The following is a 17,677-nucleotide window of genomic DNA, read 5'->3' on the forward strand; positions in this document are numbered from 1 at the left end:
CTGGACAGTGCTGAAGTAGGTCATAGTTAGAGTAGGCCCATTTCAATCAATGGAAGTTACAGAGAAGTTGACTCATCAAATCCTTATTTATTTAATGACCTTACTCTAGTGCAATTTACTATGCTAAACAATAAGATTTTGGTCACAACATCTTACAGTGCAAGGAGAACTTTTGACAGAAAAAGTGAGCTGGGTTATTTTAAAAGGGACACATCACACTAAAAGTCCTTTGGGAGAGTAAGCAGACCTATATATCTGTATCACCCATGTCTACATTTATATCTGCTAATCAAAGAGAAGAAGCAGAGCAAAAGAAAGGAAAGAGTTAACAAAGAGCCAAGGAAAGGAAAGAGTTAACAAAGACAAGAGACAGTAGGAGTCAATAGTCAAGGGGCAGTTCATATACTCAGAAAAAATCAAGCATATTAGATTTCCCTAAAATGTACCACTTCAGGTTGCCTCTGGCAGATAGTGGATGCCAATGCAAAAGTTGAAACTCTAGACCTCTATTGCATCAGGATATCTCAAACTAAAAGAAACCCCACTAATCAATTCAACATACAGTGGTGCCTCGCTTAACGAGCACTTCGTTTAACGACAAATTTGCTTAGCGATGGCTTTTTCAGAGCGATCTTGCGCTCTGTTTAACGATGTTCCCTATGGGTGATTTCTGCATAGCGATGTTTGGGATCATGCTTCGCATAGCGATGACAGTTTGGGTCCCCCTGTTTCGCTTAATGATGGTTTTGACAGCCTCATGTTGGCTGTTTTTATATGTTTAAAAATGTTTAGAATGCTTGAAATCATAAGTGCATTTAATAAACCCTTTGTTAAACTAATTTGACTTTGTTCTGACTCTTTTAAAATTTGTTGTAATTTTTTTCCCCCATTGAGATGTATTGAATAGGTTTCAATGCATTTCAATTGGGGGACCGTGTTTCGCTTAGCGATGTTTCCTATGGCGATTTTCGCTTAAGGACGGCAATCCATTCCCATTGGAATGGATTATCCGGTTTTCAATGCATTTCTATGGGAAACCATGTTTCGCTTAGCGATGTTTTCCCATAGCGATGAATTTTTTGGAACCAATTAAAATCGTTAAGCGAGGCACCACTGTACAAAATCATATTTCTGACATTGTTTCATCTCTCATTTCTGTACTGCAACAACTGTTAATGTTTTTTTTTTTAAAAAAACACAGCAATTATAGTAGATTGTAGGATTCTGAATTTCAAGCACTTTAGGTTGAACCAACAATTTACTACGAAAACCACTGACTATTCCATCAGATCTATTTTCGAATGGAGTAATCAGACAGATGAGGGAAACTAACAGAGAAAAGTCCTATCGTAATAAAAGCCGACTTTATGTAGGGCTAGCATTTTGCTAAGTTTCCCAAATCTTTACCATGAACATAGCATCACATATCACAAAACTCACAAGTTGAGATGGTATACTTCTGCATACCTTAGGCCCATTAACCGCAGTATGTATCTGTGTGTGTGTGTGTGTGTGTGTGTGTTGCTAAGAAATGCCAACCTTCTTGCGGCAGGTTCTTACAGTATGTTAATTAGCGACCAAGGAATGCCAGCTATGAATACAGCATAAAATTCTAAATCCCTAACACACACATAGGGGAGGGAGAAATTACCAGTCAGACGAGTCGTCTTGTTTTCAGATGTCGGAGATATTAATATTTTTGTTCTTCTACATCCAGATCTTGTTAACTCAGTCCTTCCTTAACGTTTAGCTCCTCTAAAGGTCTAAGTTTAACTGAAGAACAAGGACCTGCAACAGAGAGAAAGAGAGAAGGCGATAAGCGCACACAAGAATTTCAGCTGCTGGCGGCTGCTACTGTCCTAGGAGCATTTGAGCTATTTTCAGCACCCAGCGAGTTTCTCTGCAACAAGAGAAACCAGTAAAGTACACAGGCAGGAAACTCACAGCAACTATATTCGCTGCTCAAATTCCACCACACACTTGCAAGACTGCCTAGCTGAACAAGAAACAGACCTGGGTTGTTTTCACTTTTTCTTGGACCCACTGGCCAGCCTGGCAAATACAGTGCAGTCGATTGACTGTATCTCCCTGTATCTCTTTAAACAGCATAAGCCAAGTTCCTCTAAACCAGGAGCCATCTCTCCCCTCTCCTTTATTTTGCATCCATATTTTACATCTCTCTGGCATCGATGCCTAAGTAACTTCCCAAAAGGGAAACCAGAAGTTTATTTTTCAGCTAGCAACTAAATTTTTGGAATCAGCACCCCTGCTATTTCTGAATGATAGTGAGTTGAGGTCATTGACATTGTTGTGCTCATCTGAAAGAGGGAACCAGGTCCACCCACATCAGAACTATTTTGTTACTTTCTTGTTTTATGTTATTTGTTGTAAACCGACCAGAGTGGCCTTGGCTGCCAGATGGGCGGTATATAAATCAAATAAATCAAACAAATCAATCAATAAATAGAATAAGTAAACTACCCACTTGCTCATTCTAGTGAGTAAGGGATAACCAAAGACTCTCTTTCAGTTGGAATAGCATAGTGCACATTTTTATGTCTTATTCATGTTAAATTTTTAATAGAGCCACAGAGTGAGCTTAAGTGTCTTGGAGGGTTCAAAGACTTTACACTGGGATTTGATGTTGTACTGATACGGTTTTAAACTCTTATTTAGTGAGCAAAACCAAGACCTGTGGCTACTGGGCTATATAGAAATGTGCGGCTAAATCAATTTTAGTTCCAACCAGAGCAAATCCACTGAAATGAACGGGATTTGTTAGTCAGCACTAATGTTAAGTCCCATGGACTCTATTGGCACTAAAACTGGGAGAAAGCTGCTACTGAAATTCTAGATGGAACTAAAACTGGATTTAGTTCTAAATGAAATGAAATAAAATAAAATAAATAAGTTTCTTGCGACAATCCTGCAACATAAGCCATTATTATCATCCCATTTTGAAGATTAGAGAAGAAAGATTTAGGATGAGAGAGAGGCTGAGTACATGGCAGAAACAAGGTTCAAATCAGAGGCTTCTGGATTCCTGGGAGTATCACTGGGCCTCCACACTGTGAAATTTGGTGCAATCTGGCCGTGCTTACTGTAAAAGGTCCTTCCTTATCTCCAGTGCAAAATATTTTAACTCTTGGTCCCAATCTGCAAAGGCAGAACAAAGAGCTATTTTACATCCCAATGAATCATCTCAGAAAAGATTGCATGTCATAGTCCCGTGCCAGAAAGCTACAGGTCAGCTGTAAAAGCTGAAGGATGGATCGTTTTTGGTAGAAAATCAGATGAGGTATTTTTTCCCATGCCAAACAGTGCTATCAGATAGCCATAAACCATAACTATATGACAGTATAGATACAGAATCAGAATAATTGACTAGGAAGGGGCCTATAAAGACATCAAGTCCAACTCCTTGCTCAATGCAGGAATGCAAATCAAAGCAGATCTGACAGATGGTTGTCCAATTTTCTCTTGAATGCCTCCAGCGTTGGAACATTTATCACCTCTTGAGGTAACTCATTTTTGTACTGCTCTAATAGTTACTGTACAATGTTTTTCCTGATATTGAGCCTAAATTTGGCTTCTTGTAGCTTGAGCCCACTGTTACATGATCAAGATCCTGCCCCTCCTCTGTATGACTACTTTTCAACTATTTCAAAAGTGCTAGCATCCCTCCCCTCAGTCTCCTTTTCTCGAGGCTAAACATGCCCAATTCTTTCAGCCTTTCCTCATAGGGCTTGGTTTCCAGCCTCCTGATCATTCTTGTTGCCCTCCTCTGAACTTGCTCCAGTTTGTTGGCATCCTTCTTAAAGTGTTGTGTCCAGAACTGTATTCATCTAAAATACTCTAGATAAGGCCTAAGCAGTGCTGAATAGAGGGGGAATAATACCTCACAGGATTTTGAGACTATACTTTTGTTAATGCAGCCTAAAATAGCATTTGCCTTTTTTTTGCAACCACATTGCACTATTGACTCATATTCAGCTTTTGATCTACAACAATTCCAAGATCCTTCTCACTTTTAGTATTGCTGAGCCAAGTATTCCCCATCTGGTAACTTTGCCTGTGGTGTGGGTTTTTCCCCCTAAGTGTAGAACTTTGCATTTATCCCTGTTAAATTTAATTCTGTTATTTTCAGCCCAGTGCTCAAGCTTATCAAGATCTTCTTGAATTTTGTTCCTGTCTTCCAAGGTATTAGCTATTCCACCCAACTTTGTGTCATCCACAAATTTGATAAGTATTCCCTGCACTCCCTCATCCAAGTCATTATTAAAAATGTTGATGAGCATTGACGCAGGACTGAGCCTTGGGGTACCCCACTTGTTACCTATTTGTAGTTTGAGAAGGAACCATTGATAAGCAATCTCTGCGAATGATTCTTTAACCAGTTGTGTATCCACCTGACAGTTGTTCTGTCTAATCTACATCTAGGTAGCTTGCTAATCAGAATATCATGGGCACTTTGTCAGTGGCTTTGCTGAAGTCAAGATACATTATGTATAAAGAATTCCCACCATCTACCAGCTCAACTGCCACCATGGTCATTAGGAACAGAAAAGCAGTCACTAATCTATTAGCCTTCCTTAGACTCTTCCTTAGACTCTCTGTCATGCCAAAGAACCTTCCAAAATATTGTCTTCTCTTTTCCTAGCTGTGACAGGCAGAAAGAAAATCCTGCATCAGCAAGAAACCACCCATATCTCAAGAGTTTGTTCTCTCATGCCCTTCACGGGACTTTTACTTCCATTAGGCTAGAAAATGAGTGGTTTAAAGTACACTTTTTGTATCCAGTCTCTGAATCCTGTGCAGTCTTCCAGTTGAACAGCCAGATGAATCAGGTGGTTTATATCTTCCATTATGGAACAAATACATTATATATCTTTGGTCTTCAGTGCAGAAGAACATCATTCACGGAAATGAAAATGAAAGGGTGAATAGAGTTCTACTAATGCCAGGGACATAATGTCCAACAAAAGAGAAACACCATGGCCAAGTTTTTTTAAAATAAAGAGTACTGAACAGATGTTACAGGACAAACATTTAACTGAGTAGCTGAAGATTTTCAGAATTCAGTATTCAGAGAGTAAACAGGATTATTTATATTTTGTTGCTTCTATATCTGGTTTTCATAATGCGTTTAACCTAACTATCATTTTTTTAAAAAAAGATATTTGAATAATTTACTCTTTCTGGCTTTTGGTATTGTGTCTTAATGATGTAAGCTGCCTTGGGTCCTTTTTAAGGAGAAAGACAGGATAAAATTTTTTTAAATAAACAAAATATTTCATTTGATAAACTTTGTCTATTTGGGTAAATATTTTGTTGTTTAGTCGTTAAGTCATGTCTGACTCTTTGTGAACCCATGGATCAGAGCACGCCAGGCCCTCCTGTCTTCCACTGCCTCCCGGAGTTGGGTCAAATTCATGTTGGTTGCTTCAGTGACACTGTCTAACTATCTCATTCTCTGTCGTCCCCTTCTCCTCTTGCCTTCACATTTTCCCAACATCAGGGTCTTTTCCATGGAGTCTTCTCTTCTCATAAGATGGCCAAAGTATTGGAGCCTCAGCTTCAGGATCTGTCCTTCTAGTGAGCACTCAGGGTTGATTTGCTTCAAAATGGATAGGTTTGATCTCCTTGCAGTCCAGGAGACTCTCAAGAGTCTCTTCCAGCAACAGAATTCAAGAGCATCAATTCTTCGGCGGTCAGCCTTCCTTATGGTCCAGCTCTCACTTCCACACATTGCTACTGGAAAAACCATAGCTTTGACTATGTGGACCTTTGTCGGCAAGGTGAGGTCTCTGCTTTTTAAGATGTTGTCTAGGTTTGTCATCGCTTTCCTCCCAAGAAACAGGCATATTTTAATTTTGGGGTTGATGTCACCATCTGCAGTGATCATGGAGCCCAAGAAAGTAAAATCTGTCACTGCCTCCATTTCTTCCCCTTCTATTTGTCAGGAGGTGATGGGGCCAGTGGCCATCGTGTTTGGTTTTGTTTTTTTTTGATGTTGAGCTTCAGACCATTTTTGCACTCTCCTCTTTCACCCTCATTACGAGATTCTTTAATTCCTCCTCACCTTCTGCCATCAGAGTGGTATCATCTGCATATTGGAGGTTGTTGGTATTTTTTCCAGCAATCTTAATTCCGGCATGGGATTCATCCAGTCCAGCCTTCTGCATGATGTAATCTGCATCTAAGTTAAATAAGCCGGGGGACAATATACAGCCTTGTCATACTCCTTTCCCTATTTTGAACCAATCAGTTGTTCCATATCCAGTTCTAACTGTTGCTTCCTGTCCACATATAGATTTCTCAGGAGATAGATAAGGTGGTCAGGCACTCCCATTTCTTTAAGGACTTGCCATAGTTTGTTGTGATCCACACATTCAAAGGCTTTTGGGTGATCAATGAAGCAGAAGTAGATGTTTTTCTGGAACTCTCCGGCTTTCTAAATAATCCAGCACATGTTAATTCCTCTGCCCCTTCGAAATCCAGCTTGTACTTCTGGGAGTTCTTGGTCCACATACTGCTCAAGCATACCTTGTAGGATTTTGCGCATAACCTTATTAGCATGTGAAATGAGTGCAATTGTATGGTAGTTGGAGCATTCTTTGCCACTCCCCTTCTTTCGGATTGGGATGTAGACTGATCTTTTCCAATCCTTTGGCCTCTGTTGAGTTTTCCAAACTTGCTGGCATATTGAGTGTAGCACCTTAACAGCATCATCTTTTAAGATTTTAAATAGTTCCACTGGAATGCCATCACCTCCACTGGCCTTGTTGTTACCCATTGTAGTGGACTGCAAAAAGGTGACATCATTCCTGCCTGTCAATCAGAGGATAGGGCAGGAGGGGCAGAGCTAAAAGGACAGGTAAGACAGCTGGAAGAGACAGTTAGGGAGACAGTTGGAATGAGATAGGGATAGAGTTAGAATCAGGGAGAGATAGAGAGAGTTAGGGACCACGAGATGTTGAGAAAGTGTTAGGGTTTAGGAATAGATAAAAAGGGGTTCAGACAAGAAACTGAAAAATTAAAACACACATGTAACAGGCAGAAATGAACTTATAAGTAAAACATGGGAGATATTGATTTAAAGTACACAAGAGTTCTGAATACCAGTGATTGAACACATTATTTATTATACATGAATACCTGAACCAGTTATATATTGATTTCCTTTTTATTTGTTGATTAATAAAAGAATGTTTAATTGAAAACCTGATTCCTAAGTTATATGAGTAACTCCTGTGTGTGTGAGACCTGAATTGGTATTAAGAGAATACCTGGCGGCAGCGAAAAGGGCGTATTTACCTTTGTAGAGCCCAAAGATATAAAGGGCACAAAGGGGGATCGCCACACCCATGCTTTCGAAGGCCCACTTGACTTCACTCTCCAGGATGTCTGGCTCAGGGTCAGCAACCACACTATCTGAGTTGTCTGGGACATCCAGATCTTTCTGGTATAATTCCTCTGTGTATTCTTGCCAGGTCTTCTTTATGTCTTCTGCTTCTGTGAGGTCCCTATCATTTTTGTCCTTTATCATGTCCATCTTTGCACAAAAGGTTCCTTTAATATCTCCAGTTTTCTTGAACAGATCTCTGGTTTTTCCCTTTCAATTATTTTCCTCTACTGTATTTCTTTGCACTGTTCATTTAAGAAAGCCCTCTTGTCTCTCCTTGCTATTCTTTGGAAGTCTGCATTCAATTTTATGTAACTTTCCCTATCTCCCTTGAATTTTGTTTCCCTTCCCTTCTCTTCTTTGTAAGGCCTCGTTGGACAGCCACTTTGCTTTTTTGCATTTCCTTTTCTTTGGGATATACCTGACTAGCCCAGTGGTTTTTTTCCTAATTTCTCCAGTTTAAGCTTGAGTTTTGCTATAAGAAGCTGATGATCAGAGCCACAATCAGCTCCACGGCTTGTTTTTGCTGACTGTATAGAGCTTCCCCATCTTTGGCTGCAGAGAATATAATCAATCTGATTTCGGTATTGCCCATCTGGTGATGTCCATGTGTAGAGTTGCCTCTTGTGTTGTTGAAAAAGATTGTTTGTGATGACCAGCTTGTTCACTTGATAAAACTCTATTAGCCTTTGCCCTGCTTCATTTTGAACTCCAAGGCCAAACTTACCTGTTGTTCCTTTCATCTCTTGACTCCCTACTTTAGCATTCCAGTCCCCTAGAATGACAAGAACATCTTTCTTTGGTGTTAGTTCTAGAAGGTGTTGTAAGTCTTCATAGAATCAGGGAAATATTTTTATTGTTGCAGCTATGTGTGCAAGTGTAACTGCATCCCTCAAATACAAAAATCTTCACTGAGGTGCTTTTTAGACCTCATCTCTCTCTCTCTATGTGCGCGCTTGTGTGTGCATGCACATGCATATGTGCACGCACATGTGCATGAATTCAGTTTATAACCCAATGGAGGCAGGGTTGATAAAATTAATGATATTTTAAAATCAAATTAATGTAATCCACCATTTAAATAAAAATGAAACTTTAATTTAAATCATCAAAACAATTTTTTAAAATTTAAATCAAATATGCCCTGTATAGGGGTACAAGCAGAATCATGGTATTAAAACAGGTAATATCTGGCCTTAGCTGTTAGATCCTGTTGGGAGGTTTGCGGTATTCTTCCCCTCACTGCATCTCAGGACACCATGAGAGGGCTACTGTGACATCTAGATCAAAGTCAAATTATTTTCTTCTTACCTCTTTTTGTAGTAGTTTGCCTAATGAAGAACCCTGGCAAAGTTGAATGTTTTCACACCTTTTGGGGCTCCTTTCATTCACTAATATTTATTCATTTACCAATACTGGATCTCCCAGAACTGATTTGGGATTTTTTTTTTCATATTGCCAACATAGTTACTTAGGAAATAATCAAGCAGGTGTGGAAGGCTTTTCCATTGCTATAACCTGCCATACTGCACAAACAGTATTCAGACTCTGAGAGGACCCAGCAACAATTTTCACAGCTTAACTGGTAAGTCCCTCCTTCTCCTTTAGCTCTGTGGAAGAGAAGGAACCACCAAAGGCTTGAGAGTGTGGCATCCAATCGACCAAAATGGATTCTACTTAAGATGAAACGAAACAGTGGCCAAATTTCCTTGGTGCTCATCATGGCCAAAGTCATATTCCTATTTCTGGAATATGTTCTGTGAAGAGGATCAGGCACTAGGCAATGCAAATAATGTTATACAAGTCCTAGGACAGCTGTTGTTAGGTGAACCAAGAATAATTGGTTGATGGACAGCTAGTCTGAGATGATATGAGGTGTTTTACCACCTGGGCAAACTGTATGATGCTGTTCATTTACAAAAGTCAATCTAGTTGGCATTGCATCACTGTTATTTGAACACTGGCAAGATCCTACGCCACACCATAGGGCAATGGGCTAGCTTAGAGGGCATACAGTAGGCTGCAGGGCACATTCAGCTCTTCCTTCGCCAATGCTCCTTACCTTCAGCAAGCATGAAATTTACAGAATGAGCCACATAGTTTTCTATCCTAGCTTGCCATTTCCTGTTCCTTTCCTTTGTGAACTCCATTTTTTTGCATGTGAGAGCATCACTCTCTTAAAGTAGGGCATACATTTTCTAGAAGATTTCTCAGACTGAACGACACTGCCCAAGTATCCTAGTGGAGTAAATCATTACAAACAGCGGCAGCCAGCCTCTGTGCAATTCGTTATGGCCCTCAAGTCACTTTCAATTTTTTTGCAATCCTAACAAGGTTTTCAGGGTATGAAAGATATTCCAGGAGGGGTTTATCATTGCCATGCCATAGTGAATTTCAATATCCTGACGTCTCATGAGTCCTAGTCTGACATCCTGTCCACTACAACACACTGGCTCAGAGTACTATGAGGAATGTCAATGTCTTCTTCAAGCAAAGGTTATCAGGAGTGAGAAAACACCACAGAGCAGGCTAGTAGTTGGGTCTTTTATGAACTACAGAGCAGTTATGACCTTTGATTCCCATTGAGGCTTCAAGTTCCAGTTCTGGTTGTTTTTCAAGAGACCAGTCCTTCCAAACCCTGCATTGTCCAACCTTCACCTCTGCTTTATAGTGTTTTTCCCCCAAAACCGAGCATGACCAGACACAGCTACTTCAGAGCCAGCAAGTGACAAGAAAAATGAAAAGTCTTGCTCTGCAGAGCTATATTTCTTTCCTTTCTTTGAAACAGTGTTCTCAGTAGAAAGCTTCATCTACCTTAAGACGCACTCATTTACCAGCAACATGAAATGCTGCCCTGCAATTTAATTGTTTTGCTGTAAATCTTATCTTACCTGTCACTTTTATAGCACTTAGTTAGCTTGTTAAGTAGTGCTGTTTTGGTGTGTGTTAATCTTTTTTGGCAACGGCTCCTCTTCCACTTACTTTCAAGAAATGTATGCTTTTATAGGCTGTAAATATTATTACAAATAATGTAGCTTCTCTCTCTGTCTCACTCAGCTATATACATCTAACCTTAGCAGTCTGTTAGCTAAAACCAGTTTGAAAGGCAACTCAGAACTCTAATTTATATCTTCTCTACTGCCAGAGTTAATGTAATTTTAGGTTATGTTGCCTTTTTTTGATGTTGTGTTAACAATGCATTTTTGCAATGACTTTTTCTACCAAGGTGTACTATCCTTACTACAAAGGGTGCTCAGAAAAGTACTATCATACATGCATTCATCTATCAATATTTGTTATCAATAACAAAAAAGAATTTCCAAGCTCATAAGCACAGTATCTTTCAAAATAATGTGCAAACAACTATTGGAATCCCTTTCCCTTCATACACTGCCTGAAAGCAATCAAACTCATGTATCTGACAAGAGATTGGAACTGTTACTTTTTCCACCAGAGTTTCCAGACTCCTAAGCCAGAATGGCTTAATGTTTTAAAGGCATGGTTCTGAGTGGGCAATGGGCATCTTGATTCTGCAGGAGGAAGAGGTGTACATGGCTGGAGTGTATGCCAATGAGTAACATTACACTTTTCAACCAGTACATTTTCTGAACCCTATATTTTTTCAGTATCCCAGGTCAAAGCTGGCTGGATAGCTCAGTGATTTAGGTAGAACCAGAGGTTGGGAGTTTGATTCCCCACTGTGCATCCTAGAAGAGCCAGCCTGTGTAGCCTTGGGCAAGCTGCTCAGTCCCAGGGTGCCCTCAGAAGAAGGGAGTGTAAACCACTTCTCACTACTCCCTGTCTAGAAAATCTAAAAAGAGTCACCATAAGTCAGAAATGAATTAATGATATATGATGATGATTAATTATTTATTATTTGTTTATTATTGGTCAAAGCTAACACTCCAACAATCCAATGCAGAAGCTACGGCTCTGTACACTGGATCACATTCCCATCACCCTCACCCCTCACTGCAGGTTGAGAATGATAGGAGTTGTAATCCCAAGCACTGGGAGAGCGCCAGGTTAAGGCTGATATTTCAAGTGCATCATTAGGGTTACTGGTAGGCTGTGGGACTAAGACATACATGGGTTTCTCTACCCATCGTTTCTGTACCACTACATATTGAGCAAAGAGTATGTTCTTTTAATCTAATAATTGATAGAAATATGGTTTTCCTAGAAACAAGATTCAAAGCCATCCTCTGCACAGGGAGCCCTGCCTAAAAGCTATGTCTCAGAGCTCTGGGATATAAATGTGGCCTTTTAATATCAAGCACAGAATTTCTCAATGATATGTAGTCATGTTCACCTACTGCAGAGATCGCAATTATTACAGAAATTCTTATCAATAACCTCAGTGTTACTGAGTTCAGATACTAGGTAGTGCTGCCTCTCTGGGCATTCCCTGTTGTTATTCAGATCTTATTTACAACAAAAGATGAAGTTCATGTCATGAAAGGGCCCCTGGCATGGCTGCGTTAAGCAATGTTTTTGTATTTGTAGTTTTTAAAACAAAATTGGACATTTCCACAAAAAACTGTCTTGACTGTAAGTCACTGAGACATGAACCTGGTATAGAAGATTTAATCGGAGTGGGGTGGAATTTTGCAGGTGGTGAAAAAGGTCCAGTGCAATGTGGCATTTAGTTTCTAGTAGAACATAGCTGCAATTTAGGAGCAATGCAGGAAATGGATCCTAGTAAGTTATGAGTATCTATTGATGTTAGAGACCCAAAAGGTACGAAGGAAAGTAGAAAAGACAAGGGTTGTGTACGGGCCACTTAGAACTACAAAATGTCCCTTTTATGCAGTATCCAGTAGAAAGGAATCATCCCAGTTGTCAACATTCAGAAGAATAGCCACGTAAGTCTTGTTACTGTGAAAGTCAAAATCAAAAGGAACCAATGCTGGGCTATGGTCCCATTCATCCCAACAGTCCTCATGGTTCAGGCAGCTGTCCCTTTTAAATCACTCTCATTTTTGCACTTGAAGGAAAAGATTAAACATGCTTATGTACCAACTTGAAAAGCTTTATGGCCAAACCATGCTTTACAATATGTATCCTTCTAAAAAAAAGGCAAACAGCATCTCTGGGGAGAACACAGCAACTGAGGAAGAAAAATTATATTATCAGTAAATTGGCACAGGAATGTTATGTGGACTGACAACATGTTTTGAATTTTGGATCCCATACTTGCTTTTCCCTTAAAATGATCAGATTAGATTAAACTCTGAAAAGCATGAGTAATACGATGTGTGCTTCAACTTTTAGAGCAGCGGTTTCCAAACGTGGGTCCCCAGATGTTCTTGGCCAATGACTCTCAGAAATTCCGGCCAATAAAGCTAGTGGTGAAGGTATATGGGGAGTTTTAGTCCAAGAACATCTGGGGACCCAAGGTTAGGAACATTGCTAAATAATGCAGTAAAAATATTAAAAATTATTAATATACCTGTTTCCAACAAATATTACGGCAAAATCTCACTGATTTAAATATGATCCAGTCCAAGGAATACTGTGCCCAGAGCAGGTAGATAAATGTATTCTACATTGAAGCAATATGTAGTAATGGTAGTAGGGAGGCCTGAGCAGAACAATCCCTAATGGGATCTTCTAAATACACAAGGATTTTCCTATTTTCATCTGTGAGAGTCTGGTGGATATGCAAATCTGAGTGAAACATTGCTTGAGTGAAGAGATGCATGCATATTGTAGAAAATGTTCTACCATGGGCAGGTATAATATACAGTGGTGCCTCGACTTACGAATTTAATTGGTTCCGGAACTCTGATTGTAACTCAAAATTGTCATAAGTTGAAGCACCATTTCTATAGGTGTGCACTGTTCCAGACGAAGAAAAAGAAATCACCAAGGGGAAAAAAAACACTGCCAGACCCATCAGAAACGTGATTAATCCCTTCCGGCCAAAGTGGGAAAAAAGAAAGAAAAGCAAACAAACCGTGCAAGACCCATCAGAAATGCAAAAAAAGCAAAGCAGAAATCAAACAAACCATGCAAGACCCATCAGAAATGGAAAAAAAGCAAAGCAAAAAGCAAACAAACCCCACAAGACCCATTGTCTCCTCCCCCCCCCGTGTCTTCTCTCTCTATGCTTCCCCCCCTTGCTGAGGGGGTCTGTTTGCTGGAATAATGGTTGCTGGATTCTGTGGCTCCTAGGGTTTGTGTACTGTGGTGTGCTGAACCTCTCTTTTGTTTTAAAAGGTGTTGGTGGGTGGGTTTAAAAGGTGCTTGTTTGGTTTACAGTGTGTTGGTGTGAAATATGTGGGTTTAAAATGTGTTTTCAACTCCAAACTCTCCCCCCCCTTTGTCTTCTCTCTGTGTGTCTTCTTTCTTTTTGTGCTTAAAAGCACAAACCTTTGTCTGAGGGGTCTGTGTGCCCCAGTGATGACCTTCTTTCTTTCTTTCTTTCCTCTTTTCCCCATTGTTCCCTCCCTCCCTCCTTTCCTGCCCTTTTTAAAAACCTACTGTATATGCTGGCATACAAGATGACTTTTTGGGCCCAAAAAACATGCCTCCAAGTGGGGGGGTCGTCTTGTACGTGGGGTGCACTTCATTTGAGCCAGGAAGGAGCTGCTGCCGCTGCTGTTGAGTAAGTGACACGGGGCCATGCTGGCCGGGGAGGAAGGCAGGCAGGCAGTTGGTCTGGATGGAGGGAGGGAAGCACAGCCTGCCATGCCTGAGCTGCCAGAGCCCGCTGCCGGGCTGCCTGCTGCCCTGCGCCGCTGAGCCAGCGCCCTCACTCACCTGCCACCCCCCGCATCCCCTCCTCCTCCTCCTCCTCCTGCCTCCGCCTCCCCAGGCTCTTCCTGTTGAGGGGGTCGTCTTATACGGCTGGTCGCCTTGTACGCCGGCACATATGGTAAGTCATCTTAGGGTTTTTAAAAAAATCCTCTCCCTAGTGGTAGAGGACAGATTAACCAGTTTTCAACTTACAACCGGCGCCTCTAGATACAAACAAAAAACAGTCAGAACAGATTATTCGGGTTTCAGTGCATTTCAATGGGAAATCCTGATTTGATTTAAGAACATTTCGACTTGCAAACATCTTCTGGGATGGATTAAGTTAGTAAGTGGAGACATCACTGTAGCTCTCTTATGTCTCATAGAAGTTTGGGGCCAATGTCAAATTCAAATATACAGTCTATGTATAAAATATTCTGCATAAGAATTTTGTTCCTTTAGTTAATCCAAGAAGCATTTTTATAGAAAAATAATGTGCATCTTTATCCTTAGTTTATATTCCAGTAATAAGAACTGCCTAGAACTGCCAAGTATGACTTCTTTGGGTCACACTTTTCAGACACCTTCAGGGATTTTCAGATTCAAATTTCACTTCACTTTGAATTCGTCAGACAGCCTCAGGCATGCCATTGTTCTCTCAACCTGAGTCATACCATCTGCAAAACAGAGATAACTAAACTGGCAGGCGCTTCTCCTGGAGAGAATTCTGAAATAGTTCAGACCACATCTATACATTGCCTCCTCCCCTCTCACCTTTCCCTTGCAAGCCAGGCCTAATTGTGGGGCTCCTAGTTCATCCTCCTAAGATGCTCAAAACGGGAAACTCAGTGCTTTATAACAATCAAGACTGCAAGCCAGGATCAAATCATTATGACTGGGATGGGAAAATATCCTTTCAACTGAACCAATACATATTGGACTACCTGGGCAGTATACATCCCAGCCTGACTCAGACTGACTCAGAAATACACTGGGCTTAGTGCCACAAATAATCTGTAAGGAAAAGATCCCAGCTTTAGGATGAGGATGTCTAAAGTCTCTGTGTGGCCTTTCTTCTTGTTGTGCCCCAGGCAAAAAGGAAACCTAAATAGTCAATATGAGTGGGAGGTGGGAAGGAGGCTCATTCAGGGAATAACTCCTACCCTGGAGGCTAAGTTCAAAATTTCAACCAAATGGCATCAGGGGTGAGGCATCTAAAAACACTCGGCCCCAAACCAGCTCTCAATTCAGTTTAAGTAGCATGCCCTGGCAGATTTCTGCCATAAACATCCTGAGACTTTCATTCATAATTTTTCTACCCAATGTCTGACGAAGTGAATTTTATTTATGAAAGCTTACATTGAATGGTTCATTTTTAGTCATCTAAATAAAGGTATCACCTCTTCTGGATTGTCCTTACTCTGCATTTCTTCTTTTATTATGACTGGAACACTGTCATTGCTCCGAGTCCCACTGTAAATGTAAAGATATGAGAGGGTGAAGGACTGCAGTGGCTGAATGGGGAAGCAAGGAATTCTTCTCAGTCTTGGATTCATATCCATATCAGAAAGGGGAGGGTGGGGAACCTGACTTTTTCTGAAGGCCTGAGCCTTGTGAACTTGGGGGGGGGAGGTATCTCAAAAACCTCCAAGAAAATGATCAACTTCTCATTGAGCAGCAATTATTTAACATTTAAAGAAATATCCAGGAAAATTCAACATGCACATTCTCAGAACAGAAGCCCATTGTTTAAAAACCAACCTGAAAGCACTGCCAAAGCAATGTTCCTTACATAGTACAAGGTCACTTCACATTTGTTTTTATTAAGTCAGTCTTCTTATTTTTATGTGAGAGATACCTAGAATTTGATGAGATCTGCTCTGTAAAATGGCCAAACAGAGCAGTTTGCCTCATCAAAAACATGGCCATCTACCATCACTGGCCTACATTTACTTCTGGAAAGATAGATAATTATGACTATCACAAACTTAGGTAGAATATTGGGCAGATTCAACTTCATATTAAAACCATGTTCTTGTGATTGCTAAAGCAGTGGTTCCCAACCTTGGGTGACCAGATGCTCTTGGACTAACACACCACTAGCTGGGCCAGCCAGGATTTCTGGGAGTTGTAGTCCAAGAACATCTGGGGACCCAAGTTTGGGAACCACTGTGTATGACCAGATAATTGAATGGAGGGCGTTATTATACAGAAGAAAAGTAAAGTAGCTGCAGTATGCAGACTGGAGTAGCAGTAGTAAGTAGGTGACCATTGCTGCACCTCAAAAGATTACCATCCTAAGGGGCAATGCAGCAGCTTTCTCATGGTGAATCATTCATTTTTTCATATAAGTTAGCAGCAGATTGGACTGGGTGCAGGGACGGTGAACCTGTGGATCTCAAAATGTTTTGGACTGCAACTCCCAGAATCCCCATTCTGTACTGTCAATGACAAAGAACACTGTAGGAGTTGTAGTCCAAAATCCCTGGAGTGCCAAAGGTTCACCAACCCTGAACTCGACTTAGGCAAGAAGTTGGACTAATTGACTCCTAAGGTGACTTTCCCTTTTACAATTCTTTACTGCTATGATTTTATCATTATTAAGGTGAAAATATTTCATTTCAATATATCATCGTTACATTTGGAGATATCATATTACCTCATTCCCAGTGGTGGGGGACAGAAATAAGGTGCTGCCGCCTATAGTGAGCAAATAGATATCTCTTCAAAGGCTAAATGCCATTTCAGATAAGTTCAGTTTTCCAGCACTGGAATGGGCAAAGACAAAGACAAAAGGCTGGTATCAAAAACAGCAGCATATTTTACACCTTTCTGAAACATTAGGCGATGCATTTCATCAGACCTAACTATTTTCATCTCTACAACATTAGGTGGCTCTAATAACTTGCAGGTTTCCACACAGTGCAGCGGGGAATGGTTCCTCCATGGAGTATCTCAGATCCATCAGCTAAATGTTGACAGAAACAAAATACTGGCCTAGATGGATTCTGGCTTCATCAACCCCTGAAAAAAAACTGTGTCTTATGAACTGAATTGACTATTAAATAAATTGATCTGCCATGGCTTACTTTTCACAAGCCAATGATTGTCATTAGTAATGCTGATCTGATTTCTACAAATAGCCCAGTGAAGAAAGTTCAGGTCACTTTTGAATTCTGAAGAATGGAGGCCAGCTAATCATATCACCCTTTGAAATGAGTGGGAAAGCATTTGGAGGAGTCAAATTTGCATACAGGAGAGCGAAAGAATGAAAGAGAAGCTCCATCATAGCAGTCTTGAAAGAATGAATACAAAAATGGATAGCTTGAAATTATGGTCAAGACAGAACAACACTGTTTTAGGCAGAAGTACTATGAACTGGCAGTCTATTCGAAAATGAACCAATGACCTGGAAAATAAGCTTAAGTAAAATCAGATTGGCAGAGATCAGTCTATAGGAATTCCTTAGACTATGGAGGCAGAAGAAGCTATCAGATCTCTTCTAATAAGTGGATTATGGAACAGGAATGA

At 40.5% G+C, this 17,677-nt stretch overlaps 1 protein-coding gene across 49 annotated transcripts in view; it reads right to left on the reverse strand.

Moving 5' to 3' along the window:
* Positions 1-17,677, reverse strand: part of SORBS2 (sorbin and SH3 domain containing 2) — a 237,799-nt gene that overhangs the window by 197,222 nt on the left and 22,900 nt on the right. For all 49 annotated transcript variants that reach the window (XM_078393957.1, XM_073001376.2, XM_073001371.2 and 46 more), the window contains exon 2: positions 1,652-1,788. The gene's annotated coding sequence lies outside the window, so the exon portion shown is untranslated. The remainder of the gene's footprint in view (positions 1-1,651; positions 1,789-17,677) is intronic.

This window comes from Pogona vitticeps, chromosome 5, assembly GCF_051106095.1.
Source record: "Pogona vitticeps strain Pit_001003342236 chromosome 5, PviZW2.1, whole genome shotgun sequence".
NCBI lineage: Eukaryota > Metazoa > Chordata > Lepidosauria > Squamata > Agamidae > Pogona > Pogona vitticeps.